The sequence below is a fragment of the Condylura cristata genome, unplaced genomic scaffold, assembly GCF_000260355.1.
Source record: "Condylura cristata isolate star-nosed mole 26May11 unplaced genomic scaffold, ConCri1.0 scaffold00026, whole genome shotgun sequence".
Taxonomy (NCBI): Eukaryota; Metazoa; Chordata; class Mammalia; order Eulipotyphla; family Talpidae; genus Condylura; species Condylura cristata.
In genome coordinates, this window is record NW_004567127.1 from 8,307,715 (window position 1) to 8,321,852 (window position 14,138).

Consider the following 14,138-nt stretch of genomic DNA (forward strand, 5'->3'; position numbering starts at 1 on the left):
CTCTCTCTCTCTCTCTCTCTCTCTCTCTCTCTCTCTCTCTCTCTCTCTCTCTCGTCCCTTTCCTACTAAATGTGTGTTCTTATCAAATGTTTATCTTAAAAGTTTTTCTCTCCAGTCCTCCACTTCCAAAAAAAGATACCCTCCAAAACTGAATAAGCTTCTGGCTCTACAAATAATCACCCGCCTTTGGAAGTCACAGACCAAAGTTGAAATTCATTTCTATGCTGTGTGATTCCAGGCAAGTTACTTAACCTCTCTGAAACTGCGTATCTCTGCAAAACTGGCGTGATGAGTCGCTGGCATGCAGGCATCCAAGACTGTTCATTGGCAGCTCTCTCTGTACACACCCAGCATGGGTTCACACCAGACTCAGTTTTCTTGAGGATGGACAAGGCAGGAGACTGCTTCAATCAGTTGTCCCACAGAGCTCGTCTTTGGAGAACTAGCTCATGTAACTCAGTCCCTGCCTTCATCTTGAAAGGGCTCCAGGCTTAGCCTGTGGCCACCATGTCTTTTCTAGAGGCCCCTGCTCCCTGCAATTCTCAGAAGCAAGAGCTCTAGCCAGCCTTTCCTCTGTGGCTGGCAGGAAGTGGTCTGCTCATGGCCACCATTTCTACCCACAGGACAGCACTTGGGGTCCTCGGACATTCTCCATCTTACTGCATCCTACAATGACCACAGGTGGGTGCTGTTACTGCCCTTGACAGGTGTGGAACCTGGGATCCAGAGGCATGAAGAAGCTTATGAGCTCAGAGATCGAGACCTCCAAGCCCTTTCAAGTCTAGGAATGTCACAAACCTGTGGGGGAGCCAGGCAGGGATTCCTGAGACCCTGCTCGCCCCCTGATGTGCCAGGGCCACTGAGCAGCAGGTGGCAAAGGCAGGGCTGGATCCAAGGTCCCGATGCCTGACCTGGTCTGCAGCTGCCTCACCACACTCAGTGTCTGCGGTTGGCTGTACGAGATTACCAAGCCCGGCACTGCCAGCAATGATGCAGACCCGGGCGACAATGGCACGGGCACTGGGCACCCTGTGCACCCCAGCCCTGGGCTGGGCCATCACAGACATAATTTACAGCATGCACAGCCACCCCTCAAGGAAGACACCAGCACCCCCATGCACAGATGAGGTGACTGGAGCACCCAGAGAATGAGTGGCTGGCGCGAGGTGCCACAGCTGAGACTTGGTGCAGAGATGGGGACCCGGAGCTGCCAGGGACCCGGAGCTGCTGGCTGAACCTCATCAGCACCAACCTTCTGTTCTCGGCTTAGTCAGCACCACCGCAGGCAGGTCTTCCCTGGTCTTCCCTGCGCAGCCCCCTCTCAGCTCTCCTGCCTTCCTGGTGTCTGCACTGTTTATTTTGCTCTTAGCATTTGCCACAATCTGCAAGTCATTTCATTTCTATATTCTCCTGTTTATTTTCCTGCTCTCCCACTAGAACAGCAGCTCCAAGAGGACAACACGGTGCCTGTCTTATTGACTCTGGAATCCCTAGAACAGAGCCCAGCACAGATGATGTTCACCATATGCGGATGGATGGATGGGTGGGTGGGTGGGTGGCTGGGTGGATCGATGGATGGATGGGTGGATGGATGGGTGGATGGATGGATGGGTGGGTGGATGGGTAGGTGGGTAGATGGATGGATGGATGGGTGGATGGATGGATGGATGGATGGGGGGGGTGGATGGGTGGATGGATGGATGGAGATTCTTGTCACTGACCCACAAGACCTTGGCCAGGTTCAGAGTCTGGCTGAGCTTGGGTGGGTGAAGAGTAGCCCAGCACCATGCAGACAGCCAGACTGGCAGTTCTAACCTCAACATTTACTAGCTGTGTGGCCTTGGACAATCTATCGTCCTTTTCCTCATTGGTTAAACAGGAACAGTAATACCTGCTTTCAAGCACCGTGGTGAGACTTCAATGAGATAATAGAGCATGAGAACCCAGAAGGGATCCTGGCATTTTCAGCTCCAGGAAAGAGCACTCTCCTCCCCCTCCCTGCTAACAACAGGCCTCAGGGCTCCAGGCTGGGAAAGGTCCAGGACCCCACTTGCATTAAGAGTGGCTGCTACCGGGAGCCTCAGAGCCTGTTACTGCTCCCCCCGTGCACACAGCAGCCAATTTCAAACTATGTAAATATGCCAGGCTCCTCAGCAAGGGAACAGCTATACTTAGTGCAATTTGCATGTATTTTAAGCTGACTTGTTCCAGGCAAAGAAGCCGATTCATGAATTTAATAACATTCATAGGTTTCCAGAATGTCAGCACTGGGAGAGACGTCAGAGACCATCTAGCCCAGCCCCCTCGTATTTTGGAGGATGCTGAGGGCAGCGGTATGTCCAAGGTCACCTCACAGGGATGGACTGTAGCTGGCATCAGCCCCTCAGCTTCTGATTCCGAGCACAGGACCCTTTCGGGGGCCAGCTAAAGTTCACTCTAGCGCCTCCCATCCTCGTCAGAACCGGTAAGAATTTGTAGCCTTCAGTCCTCAGTCCTCGTAGTTCAAGGGACACAGTCTAGCCTCCAAGGCTGCCTGGAAGGCGGTGGTGAGTGTGTGGGTGTGGCTTGGGGCAAGCTGAGGACTGACTGTGGACATAGGACCAAACAGCCTGGTGGGTGCCCAGCCCCAAAGCCCTTCCCAACAGGCATGCAGGGAGCCACAGAATGAGGTCTTGTAAGCACTCCCACTCCCACAACAGTCCATTAAGACGATGCATTAGGTCACCCAGGGATTTACCTAGCGCATATTTTTAACTCTAGTGGACAGCTATTGCATCTGCCTGCCCAGCGAGCCCTCTCCCTTCTGGTAACTGCATGCTCTTTTGCTTTATGGGAATGGTCCCCACCCCCTTCATGGTTCCAATGGGACTGTCAATCAAAGGGCCCTCAGGCCTTGCCACGGGTCCGGAGCATGTGACCCAGACCCAATCTTGTCAGTGGTCTGGGGCTGGCCATGTGACCCAAACCACGTCCCTTGGAGGGAGTGTGGTGCTTGCTCAGGGAGAGGTGATATTACTCTTTTTTCCTGACGTAAGCTACGGGGTGCTGGAAGCCTGGCACTCAACAGCAACTGGCTTTGCTCCCACAAAGAGAAAAAGCAACAGAAAAGTGGGACCAAGATGGAGAGACAGTGCACTGATGACTTCACTGAAATGCCTGGATCCAGCCATGCCTGGAGCCCAGCTCAACACCCTTACGCATCTCTGTCTCCTCAACTAATTTGAGTTCAATTTCTTCACTTGCCTGTGGAGGACTTCTGACTCAGAAACTAAGGCGCATCATCAACTCCTGAGGTAATACATCCCTGCCATGTGAAACCATATTTATTTGGGGTGGGGGAAGTCCTAAACTGGATTTCTTAGGTTTTATAAGGGTTCCCCTATTCTAATGAAATATTTTTGGAATCTACCTTGTGCCAGGTGCTCTTATATTATTAAGTCATTTAGTTACCCTAATCATTTTCTGAAAAGTCATAGTAGCAACCTCAGCAGCCTTATTTTAGAAATTAGAAAAGTAACGTTCATGTGGCCAAGTAACTTCACCAGACCCACAGGGAGGTGAGCTCCATCTAGGCTGTGATTCCACGTGTGACTAAGCAAAGTGATGACAAAGACAACGATGAGGAGGATAGCTTTCAGCTATCACATGTTTACACATGCCAGGTGCTATGTTAAGCACCTCACCAAGGTCAATCACCCCCCAGCGCCCCCCCACACCCCCCAACCCCCGCCCCAGGAACCTTGAAACATTACAGCTGAGAAAACAAAGTCCTGGCGTATTTGCCTGGCTTGTAAATGGGGCCTGGGGTTGACCCTTACACAGCTGCCTCTCATTCCAGGGTTCTAGACAATGGGGTGCATTCTGTGTCCTTGCACTCTTACTGAATTTATTGGTTCCAAACCCCTGTCAGCTTTTGTCTTTCTGGGCTAAGGTGAGACCCACTAATTTAGAAAGGGCTCCAAGTCCTCTCCAGTGGGTGCCCCCGTCTCTCCAGTCAGGCCTGGGCTGGCCATGCAGACGAGCTCACCCACAATCCCAACCCTAGGCTCAGGAGTCCAAGGCTGTGCACAGGGCTGTCTGCAGAGCTCTCCCTGATGAACGCTGAGAGCAAGGGGCTAGCAAGATAAGGGGTCCCCACCTCCTTCAGAACACCCCCCCCCAGAGGTTAGCCATGGTCAGCCTTAGGGTCACTCTCTCTCTGGCCTCCACCTCTCCGGGAACCCTACGTGGAAACACACCAGGCTGCAGCTCCCTCGGGTGCTGGGCAGTGGCTCCGCTGTTTATTTACAGAAGGAGAACAGTGCCCGTCTGGAACACTGGCACACCGCCGACCTTCCAGGAATAGCTCAGTTACCTAGGCCAAAGAGCCCCTGTATTTGGCAGAGGGGAAAGAACCTTACAGAATGGTCCAGAACGCCTGTCCTTTGCCAAGGCCACCTTCCCCGGACTCGAGGCCCCAGCCCTCCCGGCAGGGACACCTCCTGCTTCCGCAGGCACCCTCACCATGCCCCACGTGGCAGAAAACAGCGATGGGTGATGGCTTCTGCCAGCTGTGCCCTATCTGGGGCTCCAAGGGAAACGTAAGTACCCATCAAGCAGAAACTTGTTTTTTGATCATCCCTTCATCCAAACAAATTCCCAAGCTGGGGTGGACGTAAAAATGCCAACTAGCACAGGAAGTGCACACCCAGGAGGCACAGGTGGCAACATCACATCCGCAAGATTCTTCAGCCTGCACAGGTGAGACATTATTAGTGCTGTGTCGGGAAACCCCAGAGGGAGAACACCCATGTCCAGGAGCCCACCCTGCTTTGGCCTCACGGCAGTCTGCCTTCACTGACCTCCAGCTTTCCTCTTTCTTTGCCCTTTGCCCACCTCTATCTGGCGTGCCAGGAGCTGTGAGTCACGGGAGATGCTTGCTGGGATGTCAGGGTCCAGCCTGGTTCTGGAGTCCAGCCCTCCCGCTCAATAGCCGTGTGGCTGAGCAGATAATTCCACTAACTTCTCTGAACTTCGGTTCCCTCATCTGTAGTTTAAGAACAATGTCCTCCTTGCCAGGAGGCTCTATGAGAATGCTGTGTTAAATGCCTGGCACGCAATGACTGTTCTGTATCAGTTTTGCTGTTATATTTAAATGTTAGCTTCCAAAGGCCCAGTCTTCCTCCCCACCAGATTCCCATCCACAGCACTTCCTGGAGCCTCGGCTCATGCCTAGTCCACTCCCCACCCCCTCCCCAGCCCCTCTGGAGACAATGGCCCAGGCACAGGTGTCTTGGCCACCAGTGTCTCTGTCCAGCCTCAGAGCCCTAGAGAAAGCCCTACGCCCATGGGAACAGCTTGACACAGGCAGATGTCTTTGGAGCGCTCACAAACATTCCTGCCTCATACAAAAGTTATTTCCAAATTTACATGGCCCTAAAGGTAAGACACAGAACTATGAAACTTCTAGAAAAACTGGGACAAACAGCTATTATACTCCCAGACTAGGCAAAGCATTGTCAGAGATGACATCAAAGGCACAATCTCTTTGTTAAATGATAAATTAAACTTTATCAGAATTAAGAACATTTGCTCTGGGAGGGAAGCTGTTGAAACAGTGAAAAGGCAAATCCCAGACAGAAAGAAAATATTTTCAAAATGGCAAATTTGACAAAGGACTCTCAAAACGCAGCAATAAAAAAGCATAAACAACTTCCTCCCAGAATGGGCAAAAATGTTGAACAAAATGGACTCATACTTGACTGGCTGTAAATGACTACAATCACATTGGAAGACAGTTTGGCAGTTTCTTACAACATCAAACATATACTTAATCTACAACCTAGTTGGGGGTTGGGTGCAGGGTGAGTGGAAAGTGTGCACATTGGGAAGAGAAAAACTGTAACCCCTGCCCAAATTAATGTCAAAATAAGTTGGAAAATAATATAGAGCCTAGCAATCTTACTCCTTGGTAGGTACCAAGAGGAATGAGAATCTTATGTCCACACAAAACTCACTATGTAAATGTTTGTAGAAGCTTTAGTCACAATCGCTGAAAACTAAGAATAATTCAAACAAATGTCCTTCAATCAATTAATGGATCATTTCAGACACTCAAACAGCAGCACGCTATTCAGCATTAAATGTAATGAACTTAACATGCACAGAATGACATGGTTGAGTCATAAATGCACTCGGCTAAGTGAAAGAAACAAAACTAGAAAAGCTGTATCATAGATTCTTGTATTTATATGGTTTTTCTGGAAAAGTCCTATCTATGAGGTTGAAGAATACATCAAAGGTTTGCAGGGGTACATTGTCTTCAAAATTCAAAAAAAAAATTCCATAGTGGAATTATTTGGAGTGATGGAACTATTCTTTATCTTGATCATGGTGGTGGATATAAAACTGTACATTTGCCAAAATCCATAGGACTTCCCACAAGAGAGTGAATTTTACTGTAAGTAAATTGAAAAAGCAAAACCTAAACAGCAAGTTTTTTTCAAAAACAAAAAATAGATTATAAGTAATAAAATTTAAAACAAGTTGGCAGAATTCAAGGAAAACAAAAATATCACTTTTTAATGTGAAAGACACATTAAAAAGATAAAAAGTAGAATGCACATAACTAAAGGGGGTAGACAGAATAGAAGAAATAAAAAATAGGACACAGGATAAGAAATTTTGTGTGAATACCTTGAGTTTCTTACTGTCCTATTGAAAAATCCAGATAAACAAATACATTTTTGTCAAGATGCCCTGTGCAGTATTATTCTATCTTGGTAAACTCATCCCCTAACTACTTACTGATGATGTGCCCAGCCACCTGCTGGCCTCTATACAAACATGAATAGAGACAGGGCCACAAAGCTCACTACAGATTGATAATGATGATTCTTCTGGGTAATAGCAATTGGATGAATTTTTCTCAATCAAATATTTTCTTTTACCACCAAATATTTACATAGAAATCCAAAAGATGATTAATTTTTAAAACTGAGCAAGCACATACTCAGCTGGTTAGTAAGGGACCATGTTTGAAGTTTCTAAGAGAAGATAAATTGAACCATCCATGGTCTTCATCTGGCTCCAGCTTCCCTGGGTGTTTACACCAGCCAATGGTGGAAAGTCCACAGTCAAGGTCATAGCTGCCGCCAAGGTCATAACCAACCCTGAGAAACACAAGGCTCCCCACATTAGAGCCAGGCATCTGGTAGAGATGACGCTAGAGCTGGCCCGGAAGAACCAGTGTGTTTTGACATCAGAAGACCCTGAGCAGGGAGTCCCCAAGGTCACCTTGGGACTCTCCAAGGCTCTGGGGCGGGGAGCCATCAGCATAACCACTGGCCGCTTGGACATGGAGGTGGAGAGCGTGCTGATCCAACCGGAGCGGGCATACACAGGGAAGATTTCCCCTCACAGGGTTCTCCACGCTGAGGTCACAAGATGAGCGGAATAAAGAGACTGGGAAATACCGCGCTTGGGAGCCGTTTCTTCAGGCAACGACTCTGGGTTTTCATTGACTTGTCTCCACGTGAACGAATCCTATGATGTTGTTCCCAGATGTCCCTCGTGTGACTCCGAAGCTTTTACCAGTGTGTCCTGTAGTCGGCCCCCACCCCGTCCGGTGCCCAGGAACCCCGGCACTGTTCCAGGCTCCCAGAAGCTTGGGGTTGTTGCTGCCTCTGAGGTTTCCAAAGCAGAGCTGAACTTTGCAAGCGCGGTTTGCTCACGACTCACGGATGTGAGCTGTCGGCTTGCGATAGTGCAGACCTCCTGCGCTGGCTTGCGAGACGCACCGCCGCCACGTGTGGCCTGAGCTCGGAAGGCCCTGCCCTGGGCCGACAGCTCGCACCACCTTCTCGAGACGCTGCACTCTTGAACAAGGTGCTCCTTGTTTTCCATCAGCACTGAGCCCTGAAGATTTGGTTGCTTTTCCTCTTCATCTGTGAGTATGAAAGAACCCTTTTTGTTTTTACTATAAACTTAAACTATTTGATAAATATTACTATCTGAGCCAACTTGCATCGAATCTTCGTCCAGCCAATGAACAAACAGAGGCCTGTGTTTTGCTTGGTTGCCAGCAGAAAATAGTGCTCCTCAGTCCTCTCCCACGTCTCCTGCAGGTACCCACCTGTCCATGCCCTCACACAGCTCCATATTTGTCATCTGGAATAGTTCTATCGTCTTCTAGAATGTAAATACACCATGAGTTTTAAGCCAACTCCCGATGGCTAGGCATTTGGGTTGTTTCCCATTTTTATAAATAGCATTTCTAAGAGCAACTAAGTACAAATTGCTTCTTTTTTTTTTTTTTACCCTCCTTTAGGCTATTTCTTTAGTATATATTCTCGGAAGCAGAATTATCAGGTCAAAGGGCAAGAATAATTTTATAGCTCTTAAATATTATTGCATTTGCCTCTTTAAAAAAAAAAAAAAAAAAGACCCATGTACCCAGCAGTACACAAGCAACTGCTTCTAACATCCTGAAGTGATGATTCTTTACTAGGTTAATAGGTGTATAACGAGAGCTTAACATTGAAGATAGTTTAAATGTCCCACCATAAAGCAGAGAGATTTGTAAGCATGCCAAGTCTGTTTACTTTTCTCGTACAGTCAGTAAAAGTCAGTCCTGAAGAGTGCCCTGGTCCACTGGTCTAGCTGAGTCCGTCCCTCCTCCCAGCCGCTGCCACTCTGTGCCCTCAGGTGACCTTGAGCACGGCCCCCCCCCCCCCCCCCCAAGCAGAGGCCTTTGCAGGACCTGGGTGGCAAAGACAGACCGGCCCTGGAAGCTTGTACCCGTGAGCTTCCCACTCTTGCCGTGAGCAGGGGTGATCACGTCAAGGGCCTCCCAGAACCAGGAAGAGCCCCCACACATGCAGGAAGCAGGCTCTTGGGTTGCCTCCAGCTTAGTTGCTGCTATTATTTCTGGGGGAGAGAGAGTGCAGTGCTCCTGAGCCTGGGTGAGGAGGCCCGGCGGATCATCTCACACCAGGCAGAAGGAACCTTCCAGAGGGAGGGGTGCTGTCTGGTTCCCATTCCTGCCTTCCCTCAAACTGAGCCCGAATGTGTGTTTACTTAACATTTAGACAGCAGCCGCATGTCTGTGCCAGAGCACGGGGGCCAGCCCCTGGAGTGGGCACAGGGTTGGTCCTCCGGGCGGGACGCTGCCTGTTTGTGACTCTTCCCTGCTGCCTGAGCACAGGAGGTCTTAAACTATTAGGGCAAAACTATTTTCATGGTCCTAAGATGTCATTTACCTCCTCAGCTGATCCTCATAGGTGCAGAGGGCGTGTGCTATGTGATGACGTCATGGATATAACTGGCCAGCTGTAGTCTGGAATTGTCTAGAATTTCCTAAGGTGGTCGATTTAGGATATCAACATCTGAGTTTTCAGAAATGAACTCACCTTTTAGTTTATACCTTCAATAATTTCAGCAACCCTCAATATTGCACAAGTTTTTTCTTTTTTTGAGATTTATTTATTTATGCATACAGAACAGGGGTGAAAGCTAGAGGTGCAGGGGCCGTGAGAGGATTCACCAGAGACAGAGTGGGGAGCAGAACAGGCCGACTGACAAAATACACTGCTGAGGGGAGCAGCGGGCGGGTCAGGAGCGGTCTGCCGTGCCACGTGGGTCACCTCCTGGGTGGGGATGGAACACGCGGCTGCAGCTAGCTCACTTGTGCTTTAACTTGTTGTGCCACCGGGAAAGACCACTATTGCACAATTCTTAAAAAATCCTGTAGATACCTTTGCACCTGAGCAGAAACATGTATATTTTGTTATCCTAGGCTCTGTTTTAAACATTTTTTAAAAACTCACGTATTTTAATATTTAACCACAACTCACTAGAATAAACGTTTTCTAAAGTAAACAGATTTTTGCTTAAAAGAAAAAAAGAACATTTAGAAAGCATTACTGGCTATATGCCAGGCACTGTTCAAAGTGTTGCTCCAAATGAACCTATCTAGTCATCCTAACAAGGTAGTGAGCGAGGCAGGTGTGCCCACTGGACAGGTGAGGAAAGAGAGGTGGAAGGGCTCAGCAACTTGCTTTTTAAGGAGTCGACAGCTGGTGATGGAGCCTGGGTCCAAGCCCCGGGAGGCTTGGTTGGCTGCAGACCCATGCACTTGTCCCGTGAGCTATAGTGCCTCAACGGAATCAAGGAAAGTCAGAGACCGTAGACCCTGGACATCATCCACTCCAACCCCCTCACTTTTGAGATAAGAAATCAGAGGGCTTGTCAGATAACCCACCCAAAGCACACGTGAGCCGCGCACAAGCTGGCTGGAGGCCCAGGCCCCAAGCTGCAGGCCACGCTCTCACCCTAGCCTAACCTGCCACAGCTCCCAGGCCTACCTGCTGGTCACAGGACCAGCCCGTCCGTTGAGGGCCCATGCCAGGGAATTGAGCGGTCTCAGTGCTGACGGAAAAATCAGACTAGACACGTCAGCTCTGGAAAAATCAAGCTGAGACTGATGCTTTCTGGAGACACACCAAACCCATCATTTGCTCTGGCCAACAGAGCAATTTCTTTCAGGTTATTTCTGTCCAGAAGAGTAGAGGGCTGGGTGAGAGAGGCAAGGAAAGCAGATTTCTTTTAACGAACCTAATGCAGAAGGACAGAGGAAGGAGGACTCTCCAAGGTCCAGCCCCGCTGACCCAGGAGAGGCACTTTCTGCCAGGACCAGTGCCAGTCTGGCCGCCCCACGCCCCTCCCGCCCGTGCCCAGCGCCCACCTCTGCCGCACATACCTCTGGGCTACTTCTGAGGTGAGTCCTGTTCTTCTCCCCCACCCCCCGCCCTCCAGCCCCTGCTGATGGGCACCTTCTTCGAGCCTCTGTGGTTATAAATAAATGATGTCTGGATTGATTAGCGGATTGGCTTTCCCTCCAGCAACAATCCTGGCCTGTCATTTCTGAAATCTTGCTGCCAGCCAGCATCACTCAGATTTCCTGCTGCCCTAGGATTTAGCAGAAAGCGTCTTCACCTGGGAATACAAGAACACTAAATCTGGAATCAGAAAAGCGGGCTCGCGTCTTGGGCTGCCACTGCTTCTGGGTCCTTGGGCACTCAAGGCTCGGAGCCTCAGTTTGCTCTTCGTTTAAGAGGACGGTGATTCGTGGCCACCACCTGTATGGAATTTTGGAAAGCGAGAACAAGAGAAAGGTAGAAAGTGTGGGGAACGATGGCCAGTGCGAATGCCAGCTGCATGCAGAAAGCTCCACCTTGCACCTAGCCAGCTCTTGCACATGGCCAGCTCTGTGACCTGGGAGAGTGTTACTAACTGAGCTGCCTCTTCCTCCCCACACCAAATACGTGAAAGCACTTTTAAATGATAAAATGTCTTTCCCCATCGACATAGAACAATTATAAATGATGCTAATAGAGTACCTGATGAAACCAGGAAATAGTGCTGTAAATAAAAAATGCAGAATTCAAAATTATGTGTATAACATGTAAGGATAACTCATCGAAGATACTGGATGGCAAAATGCAATGGCATATGTCTGTTAGATCTCTCTGGCTGCTTTATGATCTTTGTTTTCTCTCAGGAGCCTATCTCTGCAATTAACAAGGTGAGGGAACATTATGATGGTCTTTATTGAGGTTCTTTCAAAGTTGTTGAGAAGTCTTGTTCTCAAGTTGCGCAGACATGGACAGGTACCCACCCCAGATCGATGCCATGAAAACTGCTGTGTCATGTGTTAGGGAGGGTGGGGAGAGGGCCTGTGTGTGAGTTGGGGGGGGATATGCCCCACAAACAGCCAGCCCTGGAGCTCCGGAAGTACCTGCTTGTGATACCCAAGGGCTCTTACAATAGCAGAGCTGACTAGCAGCCCAGACACCCCTCTTCACTGCCCACCCACTCACTCCAGATCAAACTCCCAGGCCAAGATAGGAAATATGACTTGTCTAAGGCGCCAGGCGTCTTATCTCTACCTCTGCAGCCCTTTGGGTCTCTCTGAGGGTCAATGAATTATCTGTTCTACTAGGTGTCTTCCTGCTTTTTAGCTAACAGTCACCCCACTTCCCCATTTTTTGGTCAACATATCCACTGGGAAATCAGAATCACTAGTGTGGACTTGAGCATAACATATTCAGGATGCAAAGCTGTCATTTCCTTGTCCAGAAAATAAGGCTGCTGTACCTACAGCAGCTGAAGAATAAAAACCATACAATCTCCGGATCTCAGCTGAACGTAACTCTTGTGTCTTGCGGGTGAGGAAACTGAAACACAAAGGCATTGAGTGACTTACACAAGTTGTATAGCTGGTCTGTGGAGAAAAACCCAGCTCTTCTTATTCCTGGTTCAGTGTTCTTTTCCATTATTTTGTGCAGTCCTTCAAAAATGAATAAAATTTAAAAACCTGATATAATTCAATAAATAATTATTTTAGATTAGAACTTCCAAAACTTTGGAGCATATAATCATAAAATCATAACCAGAGTTAATGTCTTAATATATCAAGCAGCCTGCAAATCAATAGGAAAAAGGTGACCCAAGAGGGAAAAGAAAGAATAGAGGATAAAGATGCAATTCAGAGAAGAACAACTGATGGTCCACAAATATAACACCTGTGCTGCTTCTGCAAGACATGCTTATCATGAAAAATTCAACTCACTAAGGCCCTCCCTGGTGGCTCAGCGGGTTAACGTGCAACACTATGAAGCTATCCACAGCCACTATAGCATGAAGCTATCCACAGCCACTGTAGCACAAGTTCAATCCCTGCCCAGGGAGCCTGACCCACATGGCGCAGCAGACCTCTCCTGACCCACCCGCTGCTCCCCTCAGCAGTGGATTTCAGTCGATCTACCTGTTCTGCTCCCCACTCTGTCTCTGGTGAAGCCTCTCTCACACACACGCCCATACCTCCGGTCTGTACCCCAGTTCTTGTATGCATAAATATATAAATCTTTAACAAAAAGTCAACTCACTCAAAGGAGAAATGGATAAGAAGAACGCATGAAGGATTGCTGTCTTACATTAGGTAGTTCTGTGCTACTTCGCTTTACTATTACCAATACTTGGAACTTTAAAATATATAATGACTTGATTTCAACGTTAACATTCCATCACTTTTTGGAATTACCGTGGCAGCGTCTACATCTTAGACCACAACCATTAGAGTCACAAACGTTAGAGTCACAGCACGGACCAAAATGAGTTGCGGGTATGTCGGAAATGCCAGAAACGAAAAGCCATTTGGACATGTCCTGTGAAAATAGAAGAGAAGGTCACCTTGGGCTGGGAATGCAAAATATAAAGCCTGAAAGGCATAAAGAAAATGGCTGACAGAACTGATTACTTACAAACTAAAACTTTTGCAGAACAAAAGAAGATAAACAAGAGGATGGGAGAAAGTATTTGTAATATGCAGAGTGGTTCATGCCAGGCGAAGAAACTCCTATTAGAAACTTGTGTGACAGTTGTGCTCCAGAGCACGTGACTTCACTACGCCCGGTGAGTTCGGACAGGGAACAGGGAGACAAGTGCAGAGCGGTGGAAATGCATGAAACCCAGCCCTGAGCCCACCGATGTCTCCCCAAAAGGGTCAGTCCGGGGTCCTGGCCCCTTTCTGTGGACTCCAGGTTCAACACCCTTTCCACTGTGCCACACTGTAAAATCTTGGGGTGTCAGGAAATCTCAGGGCGCAGATTCTAATTAGCAAGAGTGGTCAGTGGCAAAGAGAGCACAATGGAAACCAACTTGACTGCACTTCAGCCAGGCTTTTGCGCCAGTGTCAGCTGCGTCTGGAGGCACCAGAAAGACCAGCTTCCTCCTTAGCCTTAAGCGTGGGCGGCACAGCCTGCCCCGTGCCTCTGGTGCAGCTTCAGGGCTGATGCTGTTCGCGTGAGCTCCGGAACCCCCAGGGTCCATGGTGCCACCTCTACTTTCCAGACCACTTATAGACATCCCCCATACTCTACCTTTCTGCTTTCAACCTCCTGGTCGATCCTAATGGCCACTTCTTGCAACCTCAATTCATTTATCAAGTAGTCTGATCTAATTTCTCTGCTTTTCATCCTTGCCTCTGGGACCTCTCCCAGAATCCACACAACTAGAAAGCTTTCCCCACACCTCACCTCCCCCACACCTCACCTCCCCACACCTCACCTCCCCACACCTCACCTCCCCACACCTCACCT